Source organism: Macrosteles quadrilineatus, unplaced genomic scaffold, assembly GCF_028750875.1.
Source record: "Macrosteles quadrilineatus isolate MER2022 unplaced genomic scaffold, UCM_ALF_1.0 Scaffold_6__1_contigs__length_79288215, whole genome shotgun sequence".
In the NCBI taxonomy this organism is placed as follows: Eukaryota; Metazoa; Arthropoda; class Insecta; order Hemiptera; family Cicadellidae; genus Macrosteles; species Macrosteles quadrilineatus.
Genome location: NW_026542599.1, coordinates 69,914,514 through 69,932,916, shown reverse-complemented (window position 1 = coordinate 69,932,916; position 18,403 = coordinate 69,914,514). Strand labels below are relative to the sequence as shown.

Here is an 18,403-nt window from a genome sequence, read left to right as displayed (position 1 = left end):
GTAAAAACAGGTTTTTCCCATTTTTGACCCAAAAAACATAAAATTTTGCAAAATCTTTCCAAACCATTTTGTAGAGCTTAAAAAAACAAATAATTTAGTATATTGAAGTGTTACTATGCGCCTAATGGTTACGGAGAAAATTAAAAAAAAATGTAAATTTTTAATTCCCATGTTATTCTTATGGAGAACAAGTAAACTGTTGTAGTTTGCTTGTTTATGAACATATTTTGATCAAATTTGGAAAATGTTTTTATTTCTTACTAACTATTAACATTTTACAAAAAAAGCAGTTTTACCCTCCCTGATGCAGCAAACCTAAGTACCTGTTAAACTAATTCTATTTTAATAGGAAATAAATGTTAAATTTTTAAGTAGACATTTTAGTGTAAATCAAATCAGGCAAATGGAAATTCGCTTAGTCTGCAGGTTTGCTGCGGCGGGGGTATTTAATGATACTATGATTAATTCCTTGTCTTCTAAATCCTTTTGTCCTGTAACCGTTTGACCAGACTGATAGCTTTGGCAGGATTTCACGAGTAATCATTTCCACTTTCCTTCTAAAGACTAATGTCAAATGAGGCAGAGTTCATTATGAATCATCTCCGTTGTCTAAAGCTAATCACCTTTTGTCCAGACTGATGACGTCAGCAGGGTGGAACGACGTGTTGGAATCTCTGATGATCCAGCCGCCTGACTGCGACCCTAACTTCAACGATCAGCCCAACGGAAACTGCGGCCATCCTCTCCTAGCCATCACATACTTCACCTCCTTCATCATCATCAACTACATGATAGTCATCAACATGTACATCGCCATCATCCTGGAGAACTTCAACCAAGCTCATCAGGAGGAGGAGATCGGCATTGTGGAAGACGACTTGGAGATGTTCTACATCCGGTGGTCCAAGTACGTATCTCAGTACATCTCCTTGAACAGGAATGGTTGATTCAATCAATCAATCAATCAATCTTTATTTGCCATAAGGATACATTTACATATCATTGACAAAGTCTATTTGCAGTTTTCAAACCAAGTCTTAAAATAAACATACTATTGAATATTACAATTAACATTCAACTCCATTCACATTCTTAACTGAAATTAAAACCAAACTAAAGGACAATTTCTCCCAGTTTAAAATAATCATCCAGACTATAAAAAGGGTTCTGAAGTAGATAATTATAAAACATAGCCTTAAATTTGTTAATTGAATGAAAATTTAGATTATTTTTTACTGAATTATATACTTTAATTGATAAAATTATGTGGCAATTACTAGTTTTACTAAGACGATGGGATTCTAACAGCGCAGTATTTTTAAAACGAGTGTTGTGACTGTGATTATTAAATTGAAGATATTCAGGGTTTTTTAATATATAAACAATCAGATCATAAATGAACAAATTTACTGCAGTTTGAATTTGCAGATCTATAAAAAGAGGTTTGCAATGATCAGGGTGAGTTATTGTGAGTCATTGTGTCATTGTGTTGTCATTGACCATCATTGTCGTTGTTGTCATGTTGTCATTGAGTCATTGTGAGTTACAAGTCATTGTTACCTTTTAAATCTTTTCTAACGATTTTTTTTTCAATTGTTCTGGGTTTGAGTAACACCTAAGTATGGTAGGGTAGGGGGTCCATTTCCTTCTATCCCTCCAAAATTTCTCTTCCTCTACCATCTACTATCTCATTTCTCACTTTCCACATCTCTCTTGACCTCATCTATCACACGTTTGCTATACAGTATCTGTCATCCTTCCTTATGTTGTTCAAACTTCCTTATATCACAATTATTTCTTAGGATTGCTCTCTCTCTCCTCGCATTCTTCTCCAATGTATGTGAACCTTGGTCTTTCTTCTCGTATCCTACTTCACAAGTTGTGTAAAAATATACGCTGTATTCTAGTTTTAAGACATTCTTTAAAAAAATTCATTCTATATCAGTTATTGTGTATGAAGTGTAAGTCACAGTAAAACCTGAACAATGTTTTGGGGGTTGTGTATAAGAAATAAAAGGTCCTTAGATTTAAGGTTTTATTAACCAGGTTTCACACCGACATTCTAATGAAGATGGGCTCTAGACTCATGAATTTCAGAGAATGAGTCATATAGTCTTTGCGAGCATTACTGAGTGAAAATTTAAAAACGTACGTTTTCATGTCCCTGGCCTTTTACTTCGTAGATACTGGATTTGTAGTTAATTATTATGTGTTTTAATATTTTTTGGGACGGGGGCAACATGTTACACACATTTATTTGGTTTTAAATAGGTTCTAGGTATTTTTTTCGTATTTTTAAAGTCTTGAAATTCACGACCATGACGTGTCCCTAGGGTACATTTTCCAACTTTCACACTGTTTTTAGACTAATTATTCATGCCGAAATATATAAAGCCATATTTTTATGTCATCAATGGTTATTGAACTTACAAAAAAGGAGCATATTATAATTTTATTGTCATTGCAAACTGACTACCATGACAAAATAGGTCTGTCCCTCGATTTGGTGTCACGACCATTTGGGAAAAATTTTCAACTTTGGAGCACGACAGTGGCAAGCCTGGCGTCGATGAAGTCAGTTGGTTTTAGATACTAGTTCGGGGTGAACGTCAGGATTGTAGTGCCGGTCATTTCGAGTTGAAAGGAGGAATTACAAGATTAATAAAGGAAAGATTGTGTTTTTTGTAATTTTGGTGTGTCCATGACCGTACGTAGTCATTCGATGAAGTAGACATGGTGTTAATTTTTGTTTATAAGATATTTCAATTGCTAGATTAACCTAGAAGTCCACTTTGTATCCTCGAACATGAGGTGCAGGGCTACCGCCAGAACAGAGCCAAATAACACGTAATTTCACGACCAAAGTTTCACGACCATCGCGGGTTTTTTCACGACCAATCCAGCCTTATGGATTATAGTGTGTTTGGTCGTGACAATAACTTTAATATAATTGTAAATTGAACAGTTTAGTTCAATTGAAACACACATTTTTATTATAACTAACAGTATAATTGAAGGATTGTTTTGAAAGATTAAGATTATTTCAGAAAATTCACGACCGTACCGCTTGTCCCTGACCATCACGTTTATGATTTCTATCATAAAAATTTCAAAAATTAAAATATCGTCATATTTCAATGTTTTATACACAAAAGAAGCACACCTCTATACAAACATAACGATTTTTCGGGTCTCAGGTAAGTTTTTTCGGAGTTATACAAACTTAAAAAGATTTTATTGGTTTTTTTCAATTTTTTGAGTTTTTTTTATTTTTTTCTAGAAAGACCAAATATACCAAAAGCTCAGTGACCTTTTTATTGTATAATGGTCATAAAAGTAAATTAGTTTATAGCAAAACATAGTTATAAAAATAATATTAACTATTTTTAATATTCATTTAAACGTATGTTATGGTCGTGACAGGATTTTGTGTTTTTCCACTAAAGATGCTCTTTTTTAAAAAAAACTACCAAAGATATTGCGTTACCATGGGCATTTGATGAAACTTCAAATGATAATGAAATAAAAAAAATAATAAGAGTTTTGAAAAAAGGGGAAAAAAATTTGCAAAGTGTTTTTCCTGAAAACGTACGTTTTTAAATTTTCACTCTACTACAAACCTAACAGAATACTTTAGCTCTTGGGTTGACTGGTCTTTACAACCTAGATAAACCATCACTACTTAGTTTGGTTTGCAGTGACATTCCTGAAATTTCTGTATTTTTTTTTTTTATTATATTAAAAATAACTAGTTAACCACCCGTGCTCCGCCACGGGAATATTGTCAACAATAAGAGACATAATAGTATAAACAAATACTGTTTATCTTTGTATTTTTTTAGGGGCTGCTTATTTTTTACACGAAATAGAACTGATAATTGGCCTGTATAAACTATTTATGTTAATCAAACCCATTTATTAGTTTAGCCAAATGTTAGAGGTTATTAACGGTCCAATCCGATGGTAAAAGTAGTCCCAAATCTTAAAATTATATAAAGTACCAAAATGATGTTGATTCATCTAAGTGAGAGTTAGAACTCGCCATTGCAATAAATGTATTATTCAAATATTTGTTGATAAGGAGCTAATTTTACCTTCACATTATGACAACATAAGGAGAATATATTTGTGTCCCTGTTAGTCTGTTCTGATTTGAAATTCATATATTTGCAGTTGTGACAAATCTAATTAAACGATCCCAATACAAAAGAATTGGTGTTTTTATGTAGTGACTTCCAGAGCACATTTAACTGCAATTTACTTCTTTAGTTCGATGGTTCTCCACGTGTTTTTTTCGTTCTGGCTGTCTCTTAACGCAGAGTTAGTGACTTTTTACCTTTTCTTTTTATTTTTGTTGTTTTCACACCCAGGGAATTATGACAAAGTTTTATAACGCTGTAATGACCCGAGTCAACATCTATATATTTAATACGCAGTTGTAACACTGTTTCCTCAGTAATTACTGGACCGATCCACAACTACCCTGTGTACTCGAAAAAAATGTTTGGGTATAGTTCACTGATAAATTGTAGTTCCACGTATCCAGAGTACTCACCATCTTGAAAGGGAAATTTTGGTACTGCTAAACGACTAACTTGAGTAAGATTCATCACCTACGATAAAATGTTTTTACGTTTCCCACTCATTAGCAATTATCTGTACAACTTGCAAGCGGATTTCCCTATGATTGTTTGGTGGCCATAGGGAATAAATTATATTGATCGAAACAATAAGTTTTAATCCCCTACTATGTGTATTATTTTACATTCCATGCTCAAACTTAAACTCGTCAATTATCACTTTCCTTCAGATCACTTTGCAGGATAACTAACACATTATTCGAAAATAAAAAATTCATTCCAAAACATAGGCTACAAATAATGTTCAAATACATTTATAAATAACACATTGTGGTATAAAAAGTTAACAAATAAACTTTTCCTTGTACAAAATCGGGTGTTTTTTACAGGAACACCTATATTAATAACTACTTACTGAAAGTGAGGTTATAAAAATAATAACACATATCTGACAAACATTAAACAGCTGACGAATAATTTTATAAACGGTGTATTTTTCTTCAATAAGAATTGTATTGACTCAACCTTTGAAGGGCTGTAAGTCTTAACCCTTAGAAAAAACGTGAATTCTAATGAGGTTCGGCAAATCTATGCATTATCCCCTTTAATTTGACACATAGAACTTGTGGATCGGTCAAGTAATTACTGAGAAAACAGTGTTACAACTGCGTATTAAATATATAGAATAAAAACAATTAACAGCTGTTTCATTCAAAAGTATTATCCACATGGCCAAAATGTAAACACATCTGTGGAGGGAATTTTAAAGGCTTCTGGGGCAGAGCCCTAAGCGAATTTACTTCGTTTTTCTTTAGATAACTCATCTACAGACAAAGATCTTTCTTTGGACACCTCTACCAAGTTTCTACGCCCAGCCGTTCTCCCAAATTAGTGGAGACAAAGTTTCCAATTAAATATTTAGATTCCCCCATGTTAATCTTATGGGAGAAAACCCAACTTTGATTGAAGATCCTGCCCAAACTAATAAAGATATCAAAAAAACGAAAAACACTTTGCAAAACTACAGATCAGGACATATGTTTTGACACTTTAATCATCAAAATCGGTCCAAAAATGAGGGAGGAGTTCTGTTCACAAAAATCGGCTTAGCGTATTATATATATAGATAGATTGACAGGTTACTTGACCAAAGGTATGATATTTATTTATTTATTTATTTATTTTATTTTCAATGCTACAAAACAGCACATGCCAATTACTTTGTAGCATTAAACAAATAACAGGAATGTTAACATGGTATTACAATTAATAATAAACACAACTAGGGAAAAATGTCCGTCTTCAATGGTGACAGTTTCACTCAAACTATAAATAAAAGAATATAAAATATAAATAAGAATATAAATAAGAATGACAATATAACATTTAAATATACAGTAACAAGAGAATTTATACTAACTAAAATAATACTGATGGCCATGAATCAATAATAATAAATATGCAATAAATATAATATAAATATATAACAAATAAATATGTACTATTTAGAAAAATTATAAATTAAAGTTGATAAGAAAGTTTGAATTTATTTAACAAACAGACATTTAACATTTTTAGTGATAAGTGAAATATATCAAACTGATATGCATTACAAGTGCGAGACATTATATTTAGTGGAGAATTGAATCCAAGATTGGTACGAGAGTAACGAGGGGTAAATACAAGAGTGCTGCGTGAAAATTGATTTGTCCCAGCAAGTCACTATCGTCCAGAACACCGCTCACCAGTTTATGTAGATAAGATAAGGCGGCCAACTTCCTTCTGTCACTGAGACTAGTCATATCAAACATGGTCAAGAGCTGGTGGTATGAAATGTTGAATGTATAGTGACCAAATGTTTTAAAATACATAAATCTTAAAAATCTTTTTTGAATCGCCTCAATCATGTCTACAAGATAATGCTGATGAGGATACCATACAACTGATGCATATTCTAATCGTGAGCGCACCAATGAACAAAATAATAATTTTACTGAGTTTAAATTTCTTAAAAAGCTGCAAGATCTATGAATGAAACCTAATACTGAATAAGCTGCCTTACAAGTGTTCATCACGTGTTCTGCAAATAGAAATTTACTATCGAAAACAACACCAAGATCTTTAAATCCTGACTTTCTACATAAGACAGCACCATCCATTGAATAAGGAAAATTTACAATAGTTTGGGTAGTTTTCCTTGTATAACTCATAACAGCACATTTTTTAACATTAAATAATATATTTTCTTTACTCTAAGCAATTAGTTCATCAATATCAGTTTGTAGCTGTTGAGAATCCAAGATTGTGTTAATATTTTTGAAAATCTTTAAATCGTCAGCGTACATTAAAATTTTACTATGTTTTACACACCTGGTTATATCATTTATAAATACTATGAATAATAAAGGCCCTAAATTTGAACCTTGGGGGACACCTGAGTCCACCAGAAATGTGTTGGAGCATGCACCATTGTATGTTACATACTGTTTACGTTTCTATAAATATGAAGAAAATAATCTTAATGTGTTCTCAGAGAGGCCATAGTAATGCAGCTTAGACAATAACACTAAGTGATTAACTCTATCAAATGCTTTTTCAAAATCGGTGTACACACAATCAACTTGAATGTTCTGATCAATAGAATTTATAACGTACTGTGAAAAATTTATTAAATTCGAATTAATTGATCGGCCCGGAAAAAACCCATGTTGATGAGGAGTGATAAAATTGGATACATGACCGAGCAATCTGTTGTATAATATGCACTCAAAGACCTTAGCTGGAGAAGATACAACTGCAATTGGTCTGTGGTTTTTTATGTCATTTTGAACACCTTTTTTTGGAATTGGTACTACTTTTGCAATCTTCCAAATATCTGGAAAACAGTTATTTTTCAACGAGAGGTTGAAAATGAAGTGAAGTGGTTTGACTAAAACATCAGCACAGCCCTTTAATAAATAAGGTGGAATGTTATCTGCACCTAATGACCTTTTTGATTTTAATTTTTTCAAAGCATTTAAAACTTCTACTTCACCAATCTCAGAAATAATCAATGAATTGACATTCTCCAAAACTGGCGAACAAAGCGCCTGGTTTACAAGGTCGTCAAGGTCAAGGTCGTTGGGTTGGTAAACAGATTGAAAGTAATTAGCCAGTGCCTCAGCTATCTTATCATTTCCCTCAATTTCCTTATCTTCATATTGCATAGTTCATGGACCTTTATCACTTGCTCCTCTCAACTTCTTTATAACACCCCAAAATGATTGTGGGTTATTAGACAAGTTCTTTTCGATATTTGTAATACATGCATCATAATCTGTCTTTATTCTCAATTTTATTTCAGAACGCAATTGTTTGTACTGATCTCGAAGATGGTTCATTTGAAAATTTTTTAAACGTTTGCGAACTTTTTCTTTATTTTTTATCATCAATTCTAATTCGGGCGAGAACCAAGAGGGATGTTTGGGTCGGTATTTGGGGCGTCTTGCTGGAACGTGTGTGTGAAGAATTGTATGTATTTTGCTGTAAAAAATTTCCAAAGTGTTATTTAAATCATCACATTGAAACATTTCAGACCAGTCGCAGTCCCAGATGTCACAGTAAACTCTAAGAAAATCTGCTTTTGTAAAATCGTATGTGTATGTGTGTGTGGTGTCGGCACTGAGGTCTGCATCCCCCCCTCTCACCCTCCGTACCATCTGGAATTCACACAACAGCGCGGGGTGATAACCATCAATATTTACAATAGGATTAGATTCTTCAACAACAGTCAAATTATTTATATCACTTAAAACTAGATCTAAAGTCCTACCAGTTACATTTAATATATTATTTTTTGACACCAAATTATGTAAACTACAATAATACATTTATTGTTTGCAAGTCTCATTTCCCTTAGATAAATCATATCCAGACCCTACAATATGCTGATTAAAATCCCCTATTACTATTATATGCTCTTGTCTACGTACAAATGAATCCAACTTATCAAAAAATGATTTGTAAGAACTAACATGCGAGTTTGGTGGAAAATAAACTACAGCTAATATCACAGAAAAAGTTTTAGTAAATTTTAAACTAGCCCAAATATTATCTCCACCCGTTTCTAATTCAACTAATCTCTGGATATTAATAGATTCATCTACAGCTAACAGAACCCCACCACCCCTACTCTTCCCTGTAAGCATTACATCTCTATCACGTCTCAATACAGTATAATTGTCTGGAAAAAGTTCAGAACTGCTTATTGAATGTGTAAGCCAAGTTTCAGTGAGTGCTACTATTGGATAACAGTTCTCTAATAAATTTAAACAGAAAGTATTTAATTTGGACCTTAAACCTCTAACATTCTGATAATAAATTACAACCTTATTGTTTTCCATTTTTTTTTTATAATACACATGCAGACTAAACAAAAGAAAACATGCAAAATGAATAAATATCATGCTTAAATTTATATTAGATTTAAATACATAAATAGGAACATACTTGAGGTTTATTTTAACAGGTCAAGGTCGGCCTTTTCAGTGATGTGGACCGGTCTCGCACCATCCTTCTGTCGTAGGAACACCTTCCCAACACTGGTTATCCAAGCGTACTTGTAGCCCTTGTCTTCCTTAAACTTGCGCGTCGCCTTCCAGAGGTCCATGGTCTCCTTAGTGAGTGACAGGTTGACGTACACCTGGCTCTCGCTGTTGTAGCCTAGCTCTGCTGCTGAGAAGCCGTTCTTCACTCTGGTCTTGCTCCTCATCATCTCCATGTCGATGCGCCGGCAGAATTTGATTATAATCCCCCTCGGCACCTCAGGGTCATTGAGGTTCGGTGAAAGACGATGAACGGCATCAATCATATGATCTTCTAATTGGAAGTTCAGCGCACGAGCCACTCTCTTCACTATATGCATAATGTTTTCTTTCTCAACGTACGGAACTCCACGTATTTCTAGGCAATTACTTCGTGAATACTGCTCTGCTGCGCGTTCGGCTTTTTTAACAGCGATTAACTCCTTCTTCACAAGTTGGTTCTCGGAAGATAGACGCTCTATTGTATTTTCGTACTGCATCAGCTTTTGTTCTTGTTCATCAATTTTTTTCTTGCAATTATTTATCTCTTCACTGCAAAAGTTGATTGACTCATTTACATCAGTTTTCAAGTCCTTAATATCTTGCTTAATTCCTAAAATATCATCACTAAATTTTCTATTGTCATTCTTTATATCAGCAATATCTGTCAACAATAAATCGAGTTTCTGATCGACAGTCATGTCACTGGAGCTATTGTTGCGTGTAGCTCTGGTTGGTGGTGCCATCACGCGGCGTGATTTGAACTAGTCGGCGTGCGGCGCGTGTCACGTGACCTTGGACTCGACCCGGAACACTGATTATAACCTGTTAACTAGGTTAGGTAATTAACTGATTGTGAGTTTAATTTGGTGGATAGTTATATAGTACTTACTGGAAACGTTCAAGCACTCATACACAAACAAACACAAAATTTAATGTTCGCACAAAATGTTCAGTTAACTCATATATTGCACTGATTTCCCGGAGCCGATGTGACACACGACTAGACAGCTGACATGTTATCCCCTCTCTCTTAAGGATATGATGGATAGATACAATATTATTGTTGAAAACTATGCATTATCTCATGAAGGAGTGACAAAAATCAACTTGTCCGCAGGTTTGATCCGCACGCGACGCAGTTCATCAGGTTCGGTCAGTTGAGTGACTTCATCGCGAGTCTTGACCCTCCACTGGGCATCCCCAAGCCAAACATCGTAGCGCTGGTCAGCTTCAACCTGCCGATCGCGCGAGGCAACAAGATCCACTGCCTGGACATCCTTCATGCACTCGTCAAACACGTTTTGGGACATGTTGAGGAGACTGAGGAGTTCAAGAAGGTAAGTTAGAGTTTTTAATTATGCTACTGTACTTTACACTGTATTTTTTTATAAAATATGTACTACTAGTTTTAAAACTTAAGACAACAATGCACCTTCGGTGTGTATTAAGGTTCTTAACACATTCGCTGCTGAAAACCTTTAAACAGGCGCTCGCCAATTGCGGCGAGGCCCGGGCGGAGCCCCGACGCGCTAACTGAATCAGCGATCGCTATTGGTATTGAAATATCTCAGTAAGACGAATCACAAAAGAGCAGTGGTGATTGTTCTGCGTTACTCCGAAAGTGGACGTAGTTCACTGAAACACCCAAAGGTAGCAGCACTGCCTGGATCAATAACCAGAGTCTTTGTAATACGGCTCGAACTGAGAAAATCCCCGAAAACGGGACAAAAGCATTGCCAGACGGGATTTTACGGGAAATCTTTGTACCAACCTACACCAGAATAAAGCTCGCATTATAAGCTACAGGCTGGTAAAGATTACAACGTTCCCCCGACAATGGCTGAACCACACTGATCCGGCAAACAATGCAATGCGCGCTCCCCCACCGGCAGACCCCCCGCTCCTCAGCTGAGACGCGCGGGGTCCACCGGTGGACCCGCCGCATCGAATGTGTTAATGCAGGGTGAGTTTAGAATGGAGTGGGATGAACTTTTTGGCAAAAACAGTTAAAACTCACACTTATCAGAAATAACTTATCGATTGTTATTTTTCCTGTTGGTTAATTTATTTGTTTGTATTGTTATGGAGGTTTTACCAGTTTTACTGTAACTAGAAACTGCTGCCATTTATCAATTACTGTATCATATAAATCGCAAAAACCTGAGCCACGTTTGATGAGTTGAGATAAACACAGATGTGGTGGTAATAGCAATAAGCCATGGTTTAAGGTGGGTAGGACATGTGTTTGTATATTTGATAACGATAATAAACAGTCTCTTCTTTAAAAATCTGAATGATGTGAGACCACTAAACAAACCAATAATGTGGTAAAAACAAATTACATTAACTTGGTACAACACTTCAAGCAACAAAATACAAAAACCCAATTGAAGAGGCATGGTTATTCAGGCTAAAAATTTAGGTACTGAGTTTTCAAGGCACGATAAGAGGAGGTAGGGTGTATAATCTGTTTTGCAGACGATGCATGTATCGAAAACCTATATTGTTTGTGTTTCCAGTTGCAAGACCAGATGGACATCAAGTTCAAGAAGCAGTTCCCAACGAGAAAGGAGCTGGAGATTGTGTCCTCAACGAGGATGTGGAAGAGACAAGATAAGGCGGCGAGAACAATACAGCGAGCGTTCCGAGACTACAAGAGGTAAATACAGAGAAGTGATGTTTGTACATTTGCATTCAAATCAAATCAAATCAAAATATCCTTTATTCATGTAAGTACAATTGTACAGGAATAGAGTCAGATATTACAAAATAAAATGTTTTACATTTAAGAACTAAAAATAAGACAGAATATTTATTTTATTTGTTCTCCCAAAACTCTTCAAGAGAATAAGGGGAAATTTTAATCAAATACTGTTTCAGACAATTTTTAAACTTTTTTGTATCATTTTCATTTAGAAGTATTTTTGGAAGATGGGACATAAATTTATTTCCTGCGAATTTTGTTTTCTTTTTATAAAATTCTAGATTGTGTCTATCAATGTGAGATTGAGAACGAGTGTTATAATTATGACTAATTTTGTTTGATACCTGAGTTTTTGTAATATTTTTTGCATAAATAATAGTTTCCAAGATATATAGTCCATGAACAGTTAGTATTCCAAGATCGGTAAAAATATGTTTTACCGAATCTTTCCTTTTCAAATTAAACATTGCCCTAATTGCCCTTTTCTGGTACGATAAAATCCGTTTTAAGTTTTTTGATGTAGTTGCTCCATATATACTGATTCCATAAGCTAAATTAGAATGAACTAAGGCATAATATATTGATATTAATGTTTTTAAGCTGCAAACTTTATACATTTGTCTTAAAGCAGATACTCCTGAAGACATTTTTTTGATAACATGATCAACATGTTTGTCCCAGGCAAGATTTTTATCAATTATTAAACCAAGAAATTTTGTATGTTCTACCTGTTGTAATTTATAATCTTCTAAGATTATGTCTGGATTTAATTTGTTTTTGTTTTGTTTTGTAGAAAATGATACAAAATTAGATTTTTCAGGGTTTAAAAGAAGGTTTTTGCTATCTAAGAATTTTTTTATGATGGAGAGACTGGCCAATGATGATGCCTCAATACTTTCTTCTGAATTTCCACAAATGGTAATATTAGTATCATCAGCATACAAACAGGCCGCCCCGCCCACAGGCATCAAGTCCGGCAGACCCCTCAAGTATATTAGGAACAAGAGGGGCCCCAACACCGACCCCTGCGGAACTCCATGGCGGACCATCTGCATCTGTGAATTAAACTTTTGGATGTAATTATATTTACTTGAGAAATCTGATTTATAATGTTCTATCTCAACATATTGTTGCCTAAGAAATAGGTAGGATTTAAACCAATTTAATTCTTTGTCATGAATACCTAATTTTGATAAAGTGTCGATAAGATTTTCATGCGATACACTATCAAATGCCCTTGTTAAATCAAGAAAAATGCCAATTACTTTTTCTCTCTTATCCACTGCATTTATTATACTTTCAATAAATTCAATAACTGCAGTGACTGTCGATTTGCCTGCTTGAAATCCATGTTGTTCTGAATCCATTAAGTTATGTTCATTTAAAAAATCCATCAATTGTATAAAAACAACTTTTTCTAAGATTTTTGAAAAAACTGGAAGAAGTGAAATTGGTCGGTAACAGGAAACATCGTTTGGTTCCCCTTTTTTGAAAACTGGAATAATTTTTGCTATTTTGAGTTTATTAGGAAAAATGCCTGAAATGAGAGAAGAATTTACTATATGTAAAAGAGGTTTTAAAATAGCAGGAAGAACTTTTTTAACAGTAATAATTGAAACATCATCATAGCCAGTAGAATATTTGTTTTCAAAAGATAATATTAATTTTTCAAGATCTTTCTCATCAATTTGCTTGAATTTGAATTTATTAATGGAAATTAAATGCTGAGAATGCACCACACTACCTTTTCCTTGAAGAATTTTAGGAAGAACAGAATTATCAACCACAGACACAAAGAAATCATTGAAACTATTACTGACCTGGAGAGGATCAGTAATAAATATACCATCTCTCAAAATATCAATGTTACATTTTGAAATCTTTTTGTTGTTTACCTCTGAGTTAATTAATTTCCAAGTTTGTTTTGCTTTATTCTTTGCATTATTTACTTTTCTATCAAAAAACATTTTTTTTTCCTTGTCAATGCATTGCTTTAGTTCAGCTTTCAACTTTTTAATGGTTATTTTAAGACTTTCATTCTTACTTAATCTAAATAAAATTTCTAATTCTTTAATCTGTCTTTTTTTGCATATTATTTCTTCAGTAATCCAATTACTTTTTTTGAAACAATTTATCGCTGTTAAAGTTTTAGGGAAAAATACATTAAAATAATGATTAAATATACTATAAAAAACATCATATTTCTTATCTATAGGCGCCTGATAGACTTCTAACCAAGTTTCTGTCAATAACTCTTTCTCAAAAAAATCATAATTATTTGTTGAAAATTTCCTTATTAGTTTTTTTGTTATTTTTTTACTGTTTTTGTTTGAGCATGAAACTTCAAAGAGTTGAGCATCATGGTCCGAAATACAAGTTACAATACCTGTAATTTTACAATCTCTATTCTCTATATTACTTATAATGTTATCAATAGCACTCTGTGAATTTAAATTTACATCTATCCTTGTTGGAAAATTTACCCAGTATGACAAATTATATATCTTTAAGATATTAACAAAATCTTTGTATGTTCTATCTTTATTTAACACATTTATGTTAAAATCCCCTGCTAAAATTATATTTGAAAAACGTTTACTTAAAATACTACACAAACTTTCAAATTTATTCAGAAAATTTTTAATCAAACATTTTTTGGGAGACCTATATATACAAGCTATTACACAATTTAAATCAGCGAAAGAGACCTCAGCAAGACAACACTCAAATTCTTTCTCTTCTAATAGAGATTCAACAGCAGGTATTAGGATTTTTTTACTTTTAATGTTATCTTTTATCATGATCATTACTCCACCTCCCACTTTTATAGATCTAGCAAAATATGAACAAACTTTGTAATCTGGAATACTAAAAACTGATATTTCTGGTTCTGTCATTTTGTGTTCAGATATTGCCAAAACAGTAGGTTGGATTTCTGTGAGATTAATTTTTAAGATGTCTAATCTGGATGATAGGTGCTGTACATTTTGATGAAATAACAGTAGATTTGAAAAACTTTTAGCTATTTTGGGTCTGTCTGATGACTTACTTGAGAGTTTAAAAGGGATTTTTCTAGTAGGTCTGTTATTGTAGTTATCTAATGGTCTAAAAAAACATTACTATTTACAAGCTGTGGGATTTCAACATTAGTATTTACAAGGCTTACATCTGAATCAATACTACTATCACTAGACTCTGTGTTACCAATGATCTGGACTACACTCTCACTATTGCTCTGCTTTTTTTCACACACTTTCACTATTTCACTATAGGCAAGATGACCAGGAACTACAGTGGACTGCAAACATGATTGGTCATCAGATGTGAGGTCAACTACAACTGTTACAGTTGGCTGGTGGTGGGTAGTGCCAGGTGCAGGTTGTGGGTTGGTTGGAGCAGGTCCTGGTTGAGCATTAGGTGTTGTAGGAGACTCCTCAGCAGCTGAAGTCAGGGGCAAGTGTGAAGATGACATTATTAGGTCTCGGAGACACTGTACAAAAACTGGGTGTGTCAGTCCATTACGTAAATTTCCTGTTGAGGTTTCATCAAATGTGACAATTAAGATGGATGCACCAGTTCTGCTGCAGAATTTTTTAAGATTAGCAATAAAGTGATGAGGAGGTATGCGATCCCGCACACATCCCATAGGAGAACAAATTAATTTCTTGAAGTTTTTGTTTTTGAAATCTTGTTCTAACTGTTTGAAGGCTTGGTTGTAGTTATTAAGATAGTTGCTGTAGTTCCCTGAGTTAAGAAAATATTTAGGTTTCGTTACCAATCCATAAATTGCTGCTCCATTTTTAGTTTTCTGAAATGTTAGATCTTTAGCACAGAAATCTTTTTCACATGGTTTTCCAAATTTAGCTTTGAAGACTTTGGCTACTCCTTGACTCATTTGCTTTCCATCACTGAAATCAGCAGATATGCAGTGTGCAAAGGCCACCTGTGGGTCATGACAAAATTTATTAATTACATCGCTCATATGTGCATCGGTTAGTTGAATATCCTTTTTAGTAGTAATTAGTTTGTTTCGGGCCCAGGTTGTTACTTCATCAATGATGATTCCAGCCAATTTTTCCTTTCCTCGACTGCTAAAGTGAAGACCATGTCTTGTAAAGTCGCAACGCTCAAGCTGGGTTAGATTAATCAAATAAACATTATCCATCCTCCGTGTTAGTTCCTCGATGTAATGATTCACGGTGTATAGATCAACATTTATAGGATGCATTAGGGGCTTGTCATATCTAATAGGTATGGTTGTGATGAAGATGGTTCTTTCTTCACTTTTGAGTTTAAGTTTATGTTCTAGGTCTTTATAGATATCGCCAAACTCGCAATTTAGGCTGTCATTTGTTCCACCAATGATAACCACAGGGGTGGAGGCTTCAATGGCTGTAGAGTCAATGACTTGGGCTAACGTGGTGTTGGCTCTTACGTAACCAAAAGCCTTGATTCTCCCATGGCTTAGATCTTCAATTTTATTAGCTACTCCTCTGCCCTGGCTATCCGAGCAGAGGGTTAGCTTTAAGTTTGGGTATAGCTGTTTGGACTTTCTTGTGATTGTTTTTTTATAGTGTGGATTTCTGCGTTGTTTGTTTTGTTTTTGATTTATTTTACTGGTATTGGTCTGGTTTTTTTCTTGAATGTTATCAGGAACTTCACAACTGTCATCTAATTCATCAAGAATGTTAAACCTATTTTCCACTGCAGTTGTAGGCTCTGTAATGTGTTGGTTAGGACCCTTGTAAGAATTACTTTTTTGTTTAATTTTAACCCAGTGGTGTGATTCAGCTGTGCTGCTCTTCTCTTTAGGGATTACCGTGGGCTGAATGATGGACTTCCTATTTTCAGCCCTAGTGACTGAGGATGTGTATTCTTTATCCCTCTTCTTAATCATTGTAGAATACAAAATAGCGTCGCTGAACTGTGAAGGTAACAGGAAATATGCCATCAGTGACCGTCTCTCAATTAGTTCTATATCGCTTAAACTAGCTTCTTGAATAAACTTAATATTTAGCTCATTACTAGTGACCAAATCCTCAACAAGGGATTCAATTACCCAGCATGTGATGATGCCACAATCGTAAGAATTAGGTTGTTGTGGGCAGCTTGCAGAAGTGAATGTTGCAGCTGATGAAGTACCTCCAAGATACAATGTAAGTTTGTCTGCTACCTTCTTTGCTGAAGTCAGATTGTCATTGATTTGAAAATCTTTGCTTTCACCTATCTTCTGCTGAATGCTGAATCATAAAATGGTTATAGGAAAATTTCCATGTTTGTGAATCATAATTCATGTAAAAAGTGTACGTTTTCTGTCTTTGGTTGAATTTACTTCTATTGAATCCCAATATTACAACCACACATTTTGGTGAAAATAGCCGGACTATATTTTAAAAATCTTATACATATACAAATCAAGTTACGAATCAAAGAAGTATAAAATAAGAAGAACAAAAAAAATGAAATACAGGTGGCACTGAAGAAAAGAAGAAACATCATGATTCAGTCAGTTTTATTTTGTCAGTGGCAGTAATAAGACAGTGCTTGTACAGTTTTAATCAGTTTTATCAATTTATATTCCATTTTAACTATTTTATCAACATGGCAATTCATTAGCTATCTTTTCTTGTGATTGTGACAGTTTTCTTAGAAAATCTAATTGACATACCGCAATGTATTAAATACATTGATGATGTGGTTGCATTCAAAATGACCTGATGAAGTTCTAAGGAACGAACTAGCCGTCATACTGTACCAACAACTGTGGTTGGATAAGGTTATTATTTTATTTTATCAAAATGTAAGTGTTAGACGTATATTCCCAAGTAGCAAAAATCGTTGGCAAATCGTTGGCCCAACGTTTCTGTTGATCGTTGGCCAACGGTATGTTTTGGCACTCAGTCTTACGGTTGGCCAACCAACCAATTTTTGCGGAAGGGCCAACCATCCCATTGGGCATAAACATAAAAAACACAAAATAATAAAGATTTTGTATGCAAAGCATAATTATGAGTTGAGTAAATTGATTAAATAGTTGATAAAAACTTATTTTGAAAATAAAACGAAATAAAATTTTCTTGGCCGGGACGGGTCTTGAACCCGGTACCTTCGACGTGTGAGCCTCACGCCTTACCTCTGAGCTAACTGTGCTTGTTGATTAAGAGTGTTTTCAAGTGGTGAAGAGTAGCCAACAGGTGCAATGGTCACAATTAATACTTCAAATATTTTTGATGCTACAGTATAATATGATTCTGTTAATCTGTTTAGACCTCAAGTAGCTGAATTGTTTTTCTGGTAGTTGGAAAGGATACTAGTATTTGAATATAGATGATTTAATTACCATTAGAATAGTAGGCTACTGTTATTTAATTGATTGTTATATAATTAATTAATCTCTATAACTATTAAAAACTTCCTTAAATAAGTTAAAGAATATAAAAAAAAAAATTAATTATAATAATTATTATATGTTAAGCAGGAGTTACCCACTGTATCTAGTGTATCACAACATCATCTGACTACATTCATTATTGATCCAAATTTTTACAATATTT

General features: G+C 34.0%; 1 pseudogene; it reads left to right on the top strand.

Moving 5' to 3' along the window:
- The window catches only part of LOC128996296 (sodium channel protein 60E-like), a 320,829-nt pseudogene that overhangs the window by 289,549 nt on the left and 12,877 nt on the right, over window positions 1-18,403 (top strand).